Source organism: Lepisma saccharinum, chromosome 15 (assembly GCF_977018435.1).
Source record: "Lepisma saccharinum chromosome 15, izLepSacc3.1, whole genome shotgun sequence".
Classification (NCBI taxonomy): Eukaryota; Metazoa; Arthropoda; class Insecta; order Zygentoma; family Lepismatidae; genus Lepisma; species Lepisma saccharinum.
In genome coordinates, this window is record NC_139243.1 from 32,698,076 (window position 1) to 32,711,346 (window position 13,271).

Below are 13,271 nucleotides of genomic sequence, written 5' to 3' on the forward strand. Positions count from 1 at the left end.
GGTAAAATGTTCCAGGGATGAGGGAGAATGCGTGCGTGCGTGCGTAAGTTGTACGTGTGTATAACAATTGAACTTCGTATCCCCCACAAAATCGTAAACGTCCCTACAGTTGGCCGAAAAAAGCAACCTGAACAGGTAACTTGCTATTTTCAAACACTGATTTGAAAGTTTTAAAATGTTGATCTACGAATTTTCACCGTAATGCGTGCCCTGAGAAAATTTGCATTTCAAATAAGTTGAAGTAGGCAGGAATTTGCATCTAATCCCCTTGCGAATCCTTGGTGCATGACTTAGCATTATACTTTCAGACCAAGAGCCATTTAAACAATCAAGTTACGGCGATCCCTATGACCTAATGGCATTTGCTCTTGGTACGAGTCGATTGTGTTTACACAAACTCCTGCTGTTCATACCCTACTTTCTTATTTGCGCACACACAGCCAGACGAGAATGTGATTGGAGAGGGGGGAGGGTACATAGTTATCGCATGCGCGCTGCAGTGGCGCCACGGTGGCGAATCTGCAACTATTACGCAGAGACAAGTGAAGCGAGATGGCGCATGGGAACAGACCGGCAAGCGAAAGCGAGCGATAAAGATTGAGGTCGTCACGAGTGCTTGTTGTTTAGGTCGATTCTGTATCGAAATAACTCTCGAACAGATTGTGCAGTGCCTTGTTGTACTTAATAGGTGTGTAAACTGTGTAGTAGTGTAGTGTAACGCCTTCGTCCGCGCTGGTTTTGACCACAACAGCGATCTGCGCAGCAGAAGGTAAGTCCTTGAACAAACTACTGTGCTATTCGCGAAATGCCTACGTGCCAAAGAAGTGCGAATAGATTCCAGGGTTGCCAGCGCACCGTGGAAAAAACTCATGGTTGTGCCAATATGTGCTGAACACAATGCACATCACACAGTCAATATTGCAAATGAGTTATAATTGACGGTACAAATTCGAATATAAAATTCCAGCAGTATAGCGGTTACCGAAGTTAGAATGACTAAAGGGTTGTACGCTCTGGCAACGCGGCGTTGTGTGTACCCCGTAACCTTTACGTGACCACGCCAAGGGAAATTTCAGTCTCTTGCAATGGGTTTGCAGAAAGGGGAACAGGGTACGTGGAAATGTAGGAATCGCTAGGTTATTGAGAACATACGAGATGCTCACATGGTACCATGCATGGGGTGTGTTCATGTGAGCTGTATCTTCTCAATTTGTACAAAATGCTAAATAAAAAATAAGCACCAGTATCATTTATATGTACACACCTGAAATAATCACCTTTGGACACTACAACCTGAAATTATATAACTTTGATCTCTATAGCAGTTTACTCGCTACAAATTTGCTGTAAATTAGGATTGACGTAAGAAAAAGTGCAATCTTCGTAAAAGAAATCCCATGGGAGGTGGTTCGTATATATCCTCCGGCAATTTTTTTTTACGTTTTTATACAAACATGCTTGGCGAGGTTTATGAAGATTGGGAAACTGGCATTTACGGAGGATAGGAGAGAAATGTAGCCTCCGATATACTAAATCGCTAAATAATGCTAATATAGTAGTTTACGTCATTATTGTTTAGCGTTTCTGTTACATCTTACGCACTTTCAGAAGAACAGCGCAAACCCGTATTACTTTTTCTGCTAACTTGTGTGTTTGATAACAATGCAGCAAAATGTAGTATTTTATAAATACATATAATAGCACTAATCAAGGGCGCCCGCAAGGGGGGGGGGTGCAGGGGAATCCCTCCTTGAGATATCTGGAAAAAGTTTATTGTAATCCGTGTGGTGAAATTGAAATTGTAGCAAGATTACATTACAAAAAATATTGTTTTCTGCATTTTACAGGCTATCGCTTACAGCAATTAACTGGCATGTCCAACAAAATAACTAGAGAACGTTTTCACAATTACAATCATGTTGACTGCCGTAAGTAGAAGGTGTGCGGGACGGGGAATTTTCGAAATTTTCCGATGCGATGAAAATCTCGAATCGTACACACGATTTCCACTTCCAAGTGATTTCGTTTTGAATTATTCGGCCTTATTTAGTACATTTTGGCATGTAAGAACGTGGATCAGAGGGACCATGAGCATTGGCGTCGCCAGAAATTTTTGCAGGGGGTGGGGTCTGGCAAATGATAAAAAGTTGAATAGTAGAAAAAATAATAAGTATTATTACCACGGTTATAAATGTTATTATACCATATTATAAACTAACAAAAACGAATTTCATTCGAAATAATAATAATAATTATTATTATTATATAAGCCTAAATGGGGAGACTGGATCCACGAAACAACTATATTCCATTATTTCTTTTGCATTTTATGCAATTAGTAACTGAAATGCATTTTGATATTAACTTATGCACGTCTCGTTCAAGAAAAGGCTTTAATTATTAGGGGGATTTTTTTTCATAAACTTTGTTGTATGAGTTCTCATCTACAACTGTAATTATAATTTTGAAAACTGTGGTACCATTGTTCCGTGGATGGAATGGTAGAATATAACCTTGATCCTATTTTTCACTCAATGTTTTCGATCCAATGCATTTTTACTTTCATTTTTCTGTTCGGATGCTAACAAAATGAACTTTATTTCTGTTCTTAACAATAATGTATGTATAACTTAATGTATCTTTAAATGAACGATGTTATTTCTAAGGGGGTCCACCGACCTGTTTACCCCCCCCCCCTCCCGACGCCCATGACCATTAGTAGATTAAGTGGTCTGGTTGATATCTGTGCTTTGTGAAAAAGTACAAAAAGACAACAACCAAGTGATAGATGTTCTTGAAAATTAAGCAAGGAGATTACAGTTTCTATCTAAATACTAGACTCGCGTCTCAACTTGTTTACAACGCCAAAGTATTTTCAATTCAATTTGAATTTTATGATTTGTAAACTATAATATTATTATTATTATTATTATAGAAGAAATAATATCAATAATAATAACTATGTCTGTATGACTGAAGGGTAAGATATGAAATTTTATTCTGCCCCCCCCCCCCCCCCGAGAAAAAAATATGCGGCGGCCTTCGTACTAATAATAGACATATTAGGCCTAATAGGTAAATTAGAAGTTATTTCAATATTATCTTCTAAGAATTTTCCATCGAAAGAGTTCGGTCCGATCCGAATACAATTCTGTCTACACCCAGGCCCGTAGCCAGGATTTTATTTCGGGGTGGGTGGGGCTAATCTCTTATCGGCACAGGCGTCGCCAGATATATTTGTAGAGAGGGCAGAGCACTAATAAAACTTGATTAGTAGAAATAATAATGACAGTAATAATTATCACCACAGTTATAATTGTCATTTTACAATAATAAGCATTACAAGTTATTAAAAATAAACCAATTTTAATCCACGTTTATCATTATTATACATTGAAGAAACCTTGCTACTCGATCCACCGTATCAGTGAATATCCAACACAACTGATGTCCATTATTTTCCTTACATTTTGTACAGTTAGTGTACCTAAATTTATAGTTATTGTATTTTGTTATTAACTTTTACACATTCCGTTCAAAAAAAGGCTTTAAAAGTTAGGGATAAATTTTACTCATAAAGTTTATATTGTGTGACCTCTCACAAAGAAAACTAAACATTTTGAGATCTGTGGATTTATTTATTCTTCGGATTAACTGGTAGAATATAAAATATAAAATATAATCTGGTTCCTCTATTATACACTAAACTTTCTTCTATCTAATATTTAATCCTGCCAAGGAAGTAAAATTAATTATCATTAAACACTACTTAAATTAGATATTTGTAGGATTTCGGGGGGGCATCGGCCCCCTTAACCTTCCTCCTGGCTACGTGCCTGTCTACACCCCTGCATTCAATCTACAAGAAAACTGTTAGCGTCCTTTAACTGGGAAACATTAAATGCTGAGAACAAACAAGCAACAAAAGCAGTTTTCGACTATGAGAATATTTCATGTGGATCTCGTCGTTTAGGCAATTCGAATTTGATGTAACAGTGCCCATTTCGGTTAGACTGAATTTGGATAATCAGGAATACATTGTAGAAGACATATTGAAAATAGTATATCAAGTTGCATGTATGGTTTATTCAAAGAAAATAGACTTTTTATGAATGTTATGGCCCCAATTAACATGCGTAACAACAGATACGTAGCGAGTTGTTATTGTAGTTGTATTTTCCGGTAACAGTTCGAGATTAGACATTATACTGTAAAATGTATGTTCTGCATTGCTGGAAGATCCGAATTGCTTGGTAATCATTGATTGGCGCGTTCATATTTGCGTCACAACCTGAGCCATACAACATGTAGTATCATAGACGTTAACAAGAACTCGAGGTAACACTATATCAATTTTTCTTTTAACATGTAATTGCAAAGTTACAAAATAAGTAGTCGTAACAACTGATTTGGTTTATTTAGTTCGCTTTTGCGCCACTTTTGGCTAATCTCGAATATGAAGATGATATGATGAAATTGATGAAGGAACACTCACAAAGATTGATTGATTTGAATTGGTGTTTTTAAGTCCACTTTATGCACAGTAAGGCTAATCGAGTCTGGACCTACAGTTTAAAGTGGAATCCGAACCATGTGCCTCCACCGGGTATCGAACACCAGAGTTGTGAACCTAAGCTGTCAACATTTTCACTCACCACTACAAACAAATTATACAAAATAGTTTTACCTAATGTTAAGGGGGCTGACGGCAGAGCCATAGCACTCCCGGCCCTGACCTGGTTTAAACTGTAGGCCCACTCGTGGCACTGGCCTATCTGTGCATAAAGTGGAAATCAAATAAAAACTTGAAAAAAAAAGAATATATAAATTGTGGACTATATTTAATAAATTATTAATTTTTTTAACTATACAGGGTGGTCCAAAATTGCGGAACGGACCAAATAAAACCGAAATGCATGCGGTTATTGAAATTTTATATGTGCACATGTAGTTTGGGGATGAGGGGAAAACTACCGAACCGTTTTTGAAATATGGTCGCCATCTTGGATCGATAACACCTTTTTAAATGGGAACCTAAACTCTGGTGCAACCTATCTTGACAGTGACGTAGTAACAGCATTGCAAACTTCCATCGTTGATACTTTCAATGTCTGCACTAAGAAAAAAGACAAACAAGGGAAAGAATTTCAATAGTTTAAAATGCAAGGGAAGGAAGTCCAACATGTCGCGATGCGAGGTTTCTTTTAGAATGGAATCATGTAAAATAAAGAGCAATTAAAACGAGCACGATGTATAAATACAAGAAAATGAACGGAATCGGATAATGAATACGAGATGGCAACGCGCCTTTGAACGGAAAGTTCGCAAGGCTTGAGCACAAAAATATAGTTCCTTAATGAAAACACGTTACAGCGTATACAGAGCATATAAATGTGTTAAAAATATTAGGTACTTAAAAACTTGTTGAAATGTAGAGTGTTCGGCACGATTATTTTGTTACAAGTCGAAGTTAAAATTATATATACTGCTCAGCAAAGAAGAAAAAAACCTCGGAAAATATGCGAACTAAAATCCACCCCCACTTGTTTCTGTCGCGGTGAACGGCAGCAGACGAGAATATGGGGGGAATTCTTCTCTTTCTCTACTCTCAAATGGCACGCTGTTGCCACGATGCCTCACAGCTGTTCTCTGACAGATGAAATTCTGGCGGACCTGCCGCAAAACACGACGTTCAGGATGACGCGGTCAGTGGTTGAAGAAGTATGGATAGCGTTCGTGACGATTCCCGATTTAAATAATTAATGACAATAAAATCTATTGTCATGGTTGTGATTCTTACTATGCGATAGTAAATATTACCATCTAAGAAACAGATTTTATCTTCAATTTAATTATTAATTATAATTATATCCTTAGAGACAGTGGCGGCGATTGGAGGTACCAGGTCAGAGGCGCTAACTTGTTTCGCCTTTACTTTTCGCAAGACCTTTTCCATTCTTCTTTGGGAAAGTTTTGAAATTCTTCTCTTGCAACTTCCAGTACTCTGCCCAAATTACGATCCACATTTTGTGATGCAATACGACCCTTTATGATACCCCAAACATACTCAATAGGGTTTAGATCGCAATGATAAGGTGGAAGACGAAGTACGGTGTGGCCGTTTTCTGCTGCAAGAATGTCGACCCGATATTGCGGGGGATTTTTGTTGGTTTTGATTAGCTGATATAACTAATATATAATACTATATATATTATATAATATATAATACTATATAATCCTAAGTCATTGCAAATAATGTTGTGAAGAGTTTCACGACTACCCCGAAAATTAATTTCTTTCTTTAATTTCGAAAGCACTTTTTTTTTTTTTTTACTGTTGGCACTTCATGTTCAACCGTATAAAAATTACCAATAGTTCTTCTAATCAAACACTTGTCAAAGTCGTCTACAACAATTCTATGCTTTTCGGCAGACCTGTTGTCGTAAATTTGCCCCCGGAATTTCCTTCCTTTCTAATTTTCTTAATGAAAGTGTCCGACATTTGAACTGCAGCCGCCGCACGCTTTGTAGTTTGATTGACCGGAAACGTGTAACATCCTTCTCTCGCTTCGTTGTCAAGAAATTTAACAACATTCGAAATCACCTCTCGGCTCTCACTATGTACGGTTTTGCCCTTCATTTCGGTACAAACAACAGACGCACTCGAACTCAATTGACCTTTCGTCCATGTAAGTTTGGCAACATTGACAAGGTGTCAGAAGTCGAGCAGTCCTTGCTACCCCCCACCTCCCACCCGACCCAACCCTCGATCAGCTGTACACAAAAACGTTCCGTTCCTCCTGTGTGCTTTCTCTGCGGACTCTGAGACACAACTGTGACAGAGAGAATCTTTCATGCTCTGCGCGGAGTGATACAATGGTTTCGCATCAACCTGTAGTGCGGTCCCAGCTGACGTCACTGTCAAGATAGCTTGCACTTTAGTATAGGCATGTGACACATGAAATTACACTGGATAAAGCTCACAAACACGATGGATGCATTCATTTTTGCAAAACTTTATTCATGTTTATGCTACAGGGTGTTAAAGAAGTGTTTTCAACGGTTTCTCTCATTGTTGCAGGATGTTAGAGGATATGCTCAATGGGTCCACCATTGTTGGTCATTGTCATATTGAGTCGATTCACCAATTCCTGATGGACTTTCGATAAGATGTCGGGTGTGATGCTTGCACAGCACTCGACAATGTTCCATATCACGATTTTTTACGGAATAGACCAGTGATTTAACGTGACCCTCCATACAAAAATCGAGGGGGGCCAGGTTCGGCGAGGTGGTGCCTATTCCACAGCCCCCCTGCGACCTCTCCACCGATTGGGAAACTGGATGTTCAGATAGTCCCTAACGTTGTGACCAAAATGCGGGAGAGCGCCGCCATGTTGAAAGAACTCAGGGACACTGCCTTACTCGATCATGATAGATGGAAACACTTGTGTATCCAGTAAGTTCAAATAATCCTCGGCATTGACGGTACAGTCAATGAAGAAAGGTCCAACTGCACGGGACTGTCGAAGATGTATTCACACAATGAGGATTCGATTCAGGCCAGTAGCTCATGTTTTGTCTGTTCCCCTCCACATTGAGACAAAAGTTTGCTTCATTACTGAACAACACCTTGTGAGGGAAGGTAGGGTCTTGTAACACCTCACGGGACATTTCTTCTGCAAATTCAACCCTACGGTCAGGATCGTTCTCACTGAGGTGTTGAAGCAATTGGATCTTGTATGGATGCCATTTGTGCCTTTTCGGAATCTTCATAATGGAAGCACGACTCTCACACACCAGTAACAGCAGCATGACTACGGGTACTACGATGCGGACTCAACGTAACTGCTGTCAACACAGCTGTTGATGTCGCTTCATCTGTGGCTACCTTAGGCCTACCTGATTTGGGAATGTTTACAACAGACCCAGTCTCTATGAACTTAGCGATCAGTTTCCGCACAGCGCGGTCAACAATGGGAGCTCACTCTGGATGGTGCTGATTGAACTCATCGGCAATGACATTTGAGCTTCTTTCCCCACACATCAGGATGATTTCCGCGCGTTCTGCTTGTGTGAGCTCCATTTCTTAGTGCACCTGCAACAATGAGAGAAACCGTTGAAAAAACTTCTTTAACACCATGTAGCATGAACATGAATAACGTTTTGCAAAAATGAGTTCTACCATCGTGTTTGTGAGCTTTTTCCAGTGTAATTTCATGTGTCACATGCCTAGGTTCCCATTAAAAAAAGTGATCTCGATCCAAGATGGCGACCACATTTCAAAAGCGGTTCGGTAGGTTTTCCCCCATCCCCAAACTACATGTACACATATGAAATTTCAATAACCGCATACATTTCGTTTTTATTCGGCCCGTTCCGCACTTTTGGACCACCCTGTACATGGACCCTATGTTGATTAACCGTCATATCAGTACGTAATTATTTCAGTGCTTCATTGGAGGATATAAAATTGAAAGAATGATAATACGTCACAGTTAGAAATAACTTACAAAGTCAGTTGTAGCATAGGAAGTCAAACCAATAGACCTGAAATTCCTTGTGCAGTGAATCGCGTAAGTATTGGGACATATTTTCCTTCCTAATGATAATATCTTGGGCTGTACTGAGAATTTGAATATGTTTGCAAAGAAATTTAATTGTAACGGACGAAATAAAACTACACTTTCATCACTAAGATGATTGAAAAGGCTGTAGAAATTCTGTATTTCTAATCGAACAAGACGGGAAAATACTTATATAGAAGAAAGCTCAATATTAATAGCACAAAAGATCACAGCACACACAGTCATTGAGTTTTCTTGATCTTCCATGTTGGATCTTACTCAGCAGTTGGCTTTATTTCCTCTCTACACTCTGATTCTTCTCTTATTTATTGTTTCATTAATAAGTGACAAATCTTTTCATTTTGTTTTATTTTATATTCTGTTCCCTTTTGCTCATCTTCTTCGCTTTGCGAATTTCAGTTTTTATTTCCTGCTCCTTCTCTTGGCGCTATCTGTTTTCGTCCTTAGTAAATATTTCTTTATTGTAACACCATTAAGCCTTGTTTCCATGATATGAAAAACTCAATATGCTGACCAAGGCAGAAATAAATTTTATTATAAAACATAAACTAAACGTAACGTTTCAACCTTCTAGCAAGGTCTTCTTCAGACTGTACCAAGTACAAATGTAACAAGGTTGAACAGTTGACAAGGGAAAGCCACCTGCTAGAATGTTCCAGAACAACTTTCTAATAGTCTGGAGGGGAGTTATTTTTGTGTATACATATCGTCCTGTTTTGTACCTTGTTACATTTGTACTTGGTGCAGAGTCTGAAGAAGACCTTGCTAGAAGGTTGAAACGTTACGTTTAGTTTATGTTTTATAATAAAATAAATTTCTGCCTTGGTCAGCATATTGAGTTTTTCTTTATTGTGTTGGTCCGTAATGTTACTTGTCGGTTGTGGTATTTTGTACTGGAACAAGAAGTTGTCCTAAGTAATTGCAGAGTCTATAACTAACAAAATTCTTCTCGTGTATTGTGATCTGGAAAAAATCGAAGATTTTAGTTTCTCAAACTGAAGCAAATGTGTGTAGTTATATAGAAGATTTTAGTAATATAAAACATTCTTTTCTTTTTTGCCAATATTATCTGCAAAAGCACGCATTTCACATTAGGAAATCGTGTCCGCATAAAATGATTTGTGTGTGAGATGATTTTAGAAATATTAATTTTGCGAAACGCAAGGCTCGTTCTGATATAATTTGAATGTTAAAAGAATTTGAAGAGTGAAATGGAACCCCGTCAATTTGATGAGTGAATATTGTTGGAAAAATAGCAATTTTCAAATGCGCACAATGTTTTGCAAGCAGAAGGATACACATTTCGCACGTTTCATAAAAATCTAAATAGGAAAGGCCGATTGAAGTCCAATCGTGTGGTGATTCTCCATTCTCTCTTTCGGTTTCATATGGTCTGTTAGAGACAGCGAGTGAGATTATTTCAACTGAACTTTGTACCGCCTTCAAATCAAAAACATTCGAGCACCACCGTTTGGGAACAAGAATCAAAGTCCTTCGAGCTCTACATTAAGTGAACAACAAAGCGCTTGCGTCGCTATTACAGAACTAACAAGATGAAAAAAATTGCGTTACATATTCTTCCCGGCATAACTTCTGTCCAGGGAAACAGCGTGAGCTGTGACGTAAACAATTCACGCGTTCCGACCTATATCCGGAGATTACCTTTAATTCTGCTGAAAACACTTGACCCTGACGGATCGATAACGGAGGCTTAACCTTCACCCAGACCTAGTTGCGAGGGAGCAGGGATGGGTGAATCCCTCCGCCGGTTGTTTTGGGCGCAGTCTTTTATTATTCCACGTCACTCTTCAGGCCTTAGGCATCATGTAAAGTCCAGTGTAATAGAAGTCTTGTTATCGTCTCTAATTGGACCTCCCGGATGGCGCAGTGGTAGCGTCGTTGCCTTGTAATCAATGAGTCCCGGGTTCGATATCCGGTGGAGGCACATAGTTGTTCGGACCCACTTTAAACTGTAGGTCCAGTCCCGATTAGCCTTCCTGTGTATAAAGTGGACTTGAAACAATTCAATCAGTCAATCGTCTCTAATTGAGGGGTTAGGTGCAGGTTGGATAAAAAAATCATGATTTTTAATTTAAAAATTTATTTTTGATGATTCCTTTTATTTAAATCTGATTTTTTAAATCGATTTTTTATTTTAAAAAATGCTTAAAATTACTTGTATGGTTTTTCGCACTATACATACATATATGTTTTCTCATAGAAATGCTCTTCCTGGTTAACGGCCCTGTAAAATATTTGAATAGTTTGATTAAAGCAAATACTGATACTGTATATATGAACCTACAATGGAAATGTTTGAAATAATAATTTGGGTAACTTTTACTCTAGTGAAAATAAAACATTTTTTTTTAAATGATAGTTTGTAAATTATCATCTGCCATGTTTATTTACACTTTAATGATAATTAATGATATTTACGGTTTATCATGATTAGTATTTTGTATATTATTCTACACAAAATGTTTGCTATTTTTGCCTATACAAATTATAGGATTTTAAATCAAGGGAAATTTAATTGTTTACAGTTTACAAATTACATTTCCTTTCGTATGAGTTTCACCCCATCAGTACATACATTTTGTTTCCTTTCTTAGAGCCTAATAAAAACCATTAAATGATTACGAAATGAATGTACTTTCACCAAAAGCGATTCTGATATGTACAGAATCTTTTTTTTTTTTTTTTAAATTCACCTCATTCAAATCTTGATTTAAATCGCAAAGATTTAATGTCCGTGAACTTAGCCCGCCATTAGTGTAGAAAATTAACCAAATTTAGCCCATCGTTAGTGCTACATTAGTACTGGTTTCTGACGTATAAGAGTTTCGTTAGTGCTGCCATATTTTTGGAACAAGGCCCGTTCCAAAATAGGGCGGGCTAACCACGTTTTCTGAATTTTGCAAGCGTTTCAGAAATTTTCTGGCAGAATTAACGACATAACATCAGAATACAGCACTAACGATGGGCAAAATTTGGTTAATATTCTAGACTAGGGGCGGGCTAAGTTCACGGACCTTCTACCAACCACCAAAATAATATGTCGCTATTCGCAATAGGTGCTAGACTCTACTTTACATCCTTATTGCCTTTTGGTGGTAACCGATGGAAGTTAACAACACTGCAGGCTCGTCTTTGTGTCCTCGTTGTGAATGCGTGCTTTGCTCTTTTGCGTTCTGCGTGGTGATTGCTTCTTTGCGTTCGCGGTGCGTTGTGCGTGTGTATGGTGCGTGAAGAAGAACAGGTTCCAAAAACTTGTAGATAGTGTAAAATACGTTTATCCCAAGTATCCCCGTGAACTTTCTGTTCACGATAGCCCCACTAACCATTCATGGGTAGCCCCACGAACCATTCACGATAGCCCCACTAACTATTCACGATAACCCCAAAAACCATGCACGGGTAGCCCCACAAACCATTCACGTTAGCCCCAAAAACCATGCACGGGTAGCCCCACAAACCATTCACGTTAGCTCCAAAAACCATGCACGGGTAGCCCCACGAACCATTCACGATAGCCCCACGAACCATTCACGGGGACGAGGTTAGGTTAGGCCTGTTAGGTTAGGTTCCATTAGCACTCATTTCACCCCTAAATATGTGCTTCATCATCGAAAAAATTCCTCAGTACGTTCAATTACGCATATCCGGACAACATCGGGTTTTATCGATTTCCTCCTCCAGGTAATTTTTCCTCGCTTTGGGATTTACGATGTTGAATTCCTTATACAATAACCTTTCCAACGATATATGACACGTATTCCTTAGGGCAAGGACGTAAAGTAGAGTCTTCCCGCAATAGGTGCCTAGGCATTGCATTCGTCTTCCATCTCAGTGCTCTCATTACGAGGACTGGTATAATCAGTTAAAATGTAAAATGACAGCTGTGCTACCTCACATTAAAATCTATTAAATCTATCGCCTGTTAAAAACGAATACAACTCTTCTAGTGACGAAAGTAGCAGGAAAAATGCATTACATGTGGAAAATAAGAAGAAAAAAGATAGCAAACGGAAGTGTTTTAACAAACTATGGGGGGAAAAAAGTGTATGAAATTCCTGCAAAGCTTACACACACACACACACACACTGCGGAAGTCCACAGCATTGGTAGACATAGAGGAACGAGTGATAAATGTTAGTTTTTAAGACCAGAGAAGTAAAATAAGAAATTTTAGAAATTGGTCAGTAGTTATGAAAAATGTTGGTTTCTTAAGATTTTTCAGAAAGCGGTGTTAGAAGACAGTGACGAATGAATGCCTCCTTTTCTTTAACATGTTTCAAAATGACGCTGGAATAGTATTTATATGTCCGGTATGCTTGAAATTGAAATGATAACATGAAGCTTTTTGCACTTTGCACTATTTAGTTTTAATTTTCTGACTACAATCTGGCAACAATTCATAGTTCAGAATTTAACAACATTACAAAACACCTATCAGAATTTTGAAACATCCCGTTCTCGTACGATGTTGAAACATTAAAAATAAAACTAGTAATCACAAGTTGCCGACCACTACGATCTTGATCCAAGGCGACTCAGTCCCCATAATTTTCTGGTGCCACTGGCGGATAGTAGGACGAGATTGCAGAGTTTTTCCATACTTAGTCCATAAATGTTGCGTTTGGTACTGTGGAAATGACAATATATGAGTTCTAGAAAGCCA

The 13,271-nt window shown here is 38.3% G+C and overlaps 1 protein-coding gene across 3 annotated transcripts in view; it reads left to right on the forward strand.

The window, feature by feature from the left end:
* Window positions 1–519: 519 nt before the first annotated feature.
* The window catches only part of LOC145999664 (vitamin D3 receptor B-like), a 153,532-nt gene continuing 140,780 nt past the window's right edge, over window positions 520–13,271 (forward strand). For all 3 annotated transcript variants that reach the window (XM_083136794.1, XM_083136796.1, XM_083136797.1), the window contains exon 1: window positions 520–769. The gene's annotated coding sequence lies outside the window, so the exon portion shown is untranslated. The remainder of the gene's footprint in view (window positions 770–13,271) is intronic.